Here is a 5,416-nt window from a genome sequence, read left to right as displayed (position 1 = left end):
AGAGGTTTGAAAAGAAAGTCCACCTCGTTCTCTTAGCAATTCACAACCCACTTAGCAACTCTCGATCCTCGAGTTCACGACTACACAACACCCTCGTCAAAGACAACACAATTAGTTTCCCCCAACAACATATTACTATGCATGTCCTATCGATTCTCTCGTCGTTTTTCTCAAATCCCCGACCCAACATACGTCACAAAGATGGGAGAACACATCGTAACACATTTTGATTTATCACACGTGATCACATCATTTAGACACGTTCCTCGGACATACATGTATCATATAATACTTTTAAACATGAAATAAGTGTTATTTTAACAAGGCAGAAAACTGGCAGAACTGCGCGACCGTTTTGAAAAAATCACTATAAAATCACCCTACCTCAAAAGATGCTAAATTTTGGTCACAATACAGAGGACACATTCAAGTTCATCCATGAAAATTTTCATATCGAAATCACGTCATTCAGTCAGTCATATCACATATTGAACTCTCTGGTCGTAGCATACAATTTCCGACAGTATTGCGCAGTTCATTTGAAAAATTCACCATAAATTCATCCGATGCCAAAAAGGCTGAAAATTTAACACGACTCAGACGACACTTCAAATTTTCATATAGTTCAAGAATCACATCAATCGGAGGTCATTTGGTCAGTCAAACAGAAAACGAAACATTCATGGCGAGAACTCACGTTTCTGGCAGATTTGCGCAGTAAACTTCAAAAATTTATTAAAAAATCATTTTTCGATAAAACAGGCTGAAATTTACCCGAGACACAGAAAACACCTTGACGTTTACTCAGTAAAAATTTCGTAGCAAAATTCGTTCGTTTAATGGGTCGAATACAGATCATAAGTCACTGGTCGTGCATCACAGATTTCTGGTTCAAATTCGGGATTGGGGTTTTTTTTTTTAACTTCCACAACACAACCACCGATTTTTCATGCTCGAAAACACATAATCATGCTTACACGTTCTTCATACACATGTTTCCATACAACCTCATATTATTCACAAATATTTCGATCCAATACACATGATTCTAATCAACAACGTAAAAATCAAACAAGTTCTTACGAACACACAATTTCCCTCCCGTTAAAACTTGCGATCTATCAAACCTACACTCTCTACATGCATGTAGGACTCAAAACATGGTTCAAAAGAGAAGGAGAAGAAAAAGTGTGCGATTATACCTTCCTTTACAAAAACCAAATCGGTAGAAGAGAAGAACGAAGCGATCCGTCGGAAACTCTTGAAGGTACTTTCAATGGATGCAAGAATAAGCTTGAATGGAAGATTTTTAGAGATGGGAGAGTGGGAGAAGAATGAAAAAAACGTGTGGGAGAGGGAGAGAAGAGAGGGGACGTTTTTTTTGTAGGGAGAATGGGGGCTAGGGTTTGTTTAATTGCTATTTATTTGTTAGGTTTAAAATCCCACACATAAGGAATTAATTAAATTGGAGGAGATATAAAAAAAGAAATTCCCACAATTGAAATAAAAAGGTGGCGTGTGATTTGAAGGTGGGGAAGTCAAAATTTTGTGATTTAATTACAAGGAAATATAGCAATATTTACTTGGAGAGAATATATTCATAATTTAGGAAATAAAAATAATGAATACAAGGGAACAATTTAAATTAAATCTCCAAGTAGGAAATAATAGGAGGGGGCCGAAAATTTAAGGAGAAGTTGTACAAGGAAATTATTTAAATCCCCAATTAAACAAAATAGGATTTAAATTAAGTAATTTCTTTATAGGAAAAAAAGCTCCCATAAAATAGGCAACAATTAATTAAATTCCCACAAGGAAAAATAATGCAAAGGGGCGTGTGATATGGAGGAAAAATAGAAGGAAAATATTCACATCCCCAATTAATTTGACATGGGAATTTATTTGAATAAAAGGGGGTTCCACAAAGTAGGAACAAATAAAATATCCTCCATATTTTATTGGAGGGGCCGAAAATTATTAGGCTAAAATAGCCAAGGAAATGTTCCAATTCTCTATTTATTTTGGGTGAAGAAAAAAATATGTGGCATGATTTAATTGGATTTAATTTAAAAGAAGAGAGTCAATAAAGCACCAATTAAATCAAATGAAAAATAATTCAATCTCCTATTGGAGATTTTCGAAACTCCCAAGGATAAAAGGATGGAGTTCGAATTTCATGTAGTGTAATTTAAGGTCCATTGGTTTGGATTTAATTTGGAATAATGTCCCAAAACAATTAATTAAATCCACAAAAAGAAGTATTATTTCAATAATTTGGGAGGGCCGAATTTTTCAATGAATTGACTTGAGAAAGAATAAATGCATGATCCTATTAATTATTTCCCCACATTGGAATAACATAAATCTCAAGCTCGTCATTCCATAATAACCACGTCAATTTTTTTCACACAAAGCACTTAATCACATAGAAACAAACGTTTCAGAATTCCCTAAAATTCCAATTACATGAAAAGAAGTCACAAAAGTTTGGGATGTTACAACGTTTCTGAGTTGGATAGGAAATTGCATGAGTTTGTTAGTTGCAGCTTTTACCGTACTTACCTTATTTGAATGTCCTGGTCCCCACTTTTTAATTCTTCCTGCCTAGTCATATTTAGTTAATCATTTACACGGTCTAGCGAGTTATTGTTTCTTTCGATGTTGATGTCTGATTTTGCAAGTATTCTGTTTCTTAGGTCTAGCATTTAAATTCCGTGCCTAGGTCTAGTGGTAGTTGTTATAAACCTCAACCCTTTGCGTGGCAGCAGCCGCTTGTTTCCAGAGTCTCTAAACACTACTCACGAATCCATCTTCGTGGGATCGACCCCACTTCCCTATACTAATTTAATAGTAATTTGGGTTGAGGGATTAATTTTTGAAGGAGAGTCGAGCGTGTCCAACGACAACAACACTCTGTGTTCCTTGGGTTCCTGGACCTAGTGATCCAGTGGATTTAAGAAGCGCGGTGTCTTGACCGAGCACTTGTATTAGTGTTCCCTGTAAGCACACGAAACACACACGATCCGACTCAGCTACCTACTTCAATCCGTTAGAATGCACGCTTTCGCAGCAAACCCCTTCACAAGCATACTTGTGATGTGTGGTATTCACCATTTCACCCATGTACACAATGATTCCCTGAACGCCTAATACCTGGTAAATAATGTAAACTACTACATACATAATATACAAAATCAATCAAATAATGCACACATGTATATTCCATTCACCATTTCACCCACACCACTCAGCAAGCAGACAAATAATGCCAAATACTTGACAAATAATGTATACCAATACACATGTAATGTACATTTTCAATCAACTAATGCGCACATTAATCTTAATCAATCTCCCATGTAGACAAGCAGTTTAAAAAAGGAATACTACACGATACATAATGCATAACCCGAGAATTAATCATGTACCAAACCAATTAAATATGCACAGAAGAGTTTTACAATTACCCATCCAGCCATTTACAAGATCTGTCGATGAATGCACACAGGAAGCCTAATTGATGTTCAACTCCTCAAGTAATTCTACATTCATTTAAATTGATTTGTTACCTGCAGCCTGTGTAGGTTGAGGTCTTGACGGTCGGCCTCTTTTCATCATGTTAACTCTGTGATACGAACCACAAATCAAATCGCTGAATACACACTTTTAAACCAGTAAATAATTACAGTTTCTATATAACACAAAACCCTAACCAAAACGACAACCCATTTGTGCTTATACAAAATCGCGACCAAATCGAGGATAAAAGCATTGATTTTTTGGATGAAAAATACGGGAATCGACTAGTAGACGGTGTCTATCGGCGTCTACCGGGTGCTATTACTAAAAAAAACTTTTTGCAACCCACCTTGTCGACGCGTTCATCAATATGTTCGCGCGCTACCGGAGTGAGAGTTGGAATGTGAAAGCGACGAAAACTATCACTGCCTGCATATACCCTCTGGAAAACAGTGGCGGCTAGGGTTTGAAGAGTGGTGGAATATTGGGAGACGAAATCTCAGAGACGTGGAGAGAGGGATTGACGTTTGGAGTGAGAGGGAGAGAGTAGATGAAAGGTTATATCAATATCCCGCTGAAAATTCGTTCCTACCGTATTGGGTGGTTTTTAATTTTGTTTTTTTACTAGTTTACCCTTAGAATGCACAGAATCCTACCTATAATGCAACACGGGATCAAAAATAAGGATTCCATCCGGTCTCTCCATCAATCTAATCTAACGCTCCAGATTAAGAAGAAACTTAAATCTAAGGGAGCAATAGGAGATTAATGCTCCCATATATATATATATATATATATATATATATATATATATATATATATATATATATATATATATATATATATATATATATATATATATATATGTGTGTGTTAGTGATCAAAATATAACTAATATTAAGTGTATAACTAGAGAACAAATCTCAGCCACGCATCTTAATGGAACAAATATTATTAATTTTAATAATATAAAATAGGCCAAGGGTATTTTTGGAAATTACATTATGAAAGGAATACGAGCTCGTCGTCATCACCTACAACGGCATGTATCGGTACAGAGTCAGCAACATTTTCCGAGTGACTGGGTTCCACAACTCTGCTCAGCAGTTCCGGTTCCTCGCTCGGCGGAACGTCCTGCCAGCATCGACACAGATAAAACCGACGAGACCACTCTTCAGGGTGCGGTGGAGAGGGCGTACAAACTGCTTAATGAGTCCAAAGTGGTCGTGGTGTACTACACGAGCTAAGTGGACGCCGCGATGATCCCGGGCCACTACGTGATATTCTGGGAGTTGCTGTTGAAGGATCCGGATGGTTGGCCTAGTGGCGAAGTGGTTGAGCAGTGTTGCCTTGCGATGGAGGAGGCGATGGATTCAGTGTACCGGTGGTGTCGGGTGGTCGACAAGTCGATCGGGGCGTTGGAGATTCGGATTGTGGAGAGGGGGAGCTTTGAAGAGCTAATGGACTATGCTGTGGAGAAGAGGAGTGCTACATTTAGTCAGTATAAAACGCCCAAGTGTGTGAGTTGAAGGAAATGGTAGAGCTTCTCAACAAGAGGGTTGTGGCTGTGCATTTTAGCCCCGCTCTTCCACATTGGGCTACGGAGGAACGCCTCTGTCTGATCTGAATAAATTATTGTACATTCCCAAACATTTTTTTGATGTTATTAAAAGGAAGTCTGATGTATACATAACATAAGCACTCTGATGGAAATACAATTCTAATATCTGCGAAAAAATAAATATGTAGAGAAGATTTCTGATAGTTGTGTATGGCTATTTAAATGTCATATGGCGGATTATTCCTCTGCTTTCGGCCGTTTTTTTAGCCACTTTCATTAATTTTTTAATGAGATTTTGGAAATTCTTAAATCTTGATGGACCCCTACGCTACTCTT

The 5,416-nt window shown here is 37.4% G+C and overlaps 1 pseudogene; it reads left to right on the top strand.

Moving 5' to 3' along the window:
• Positions 1–3,054: 3,054 nt before the first annotated feature.
• On the top strand, positions 3,055–5,146 carry LOC121800862 (annotated as a pseudogene).
• The last annotated feature ends 270 nt before the right edge of the window (positions 5,147–5,416 follow it).

Source organism: Salvia splendens, chromosome 4 (genome assembly GCF_004379255.2).
Source record: "Salvia splendens isolate huo1 chromosome 4, SspV2, whole genome shotgun sequence".
Taxonomy (NCBI): Eukaryota; Viridiplantae; Streptophyta; class Magnoliopsida; order Lamiales; family Lamiaceae; genus Salvia; species Salvia splendens.
Note: the sequence above shows the minus strand (reverse complement) of the source record. Positions and strands in the feature narration are given on the sequence as shown.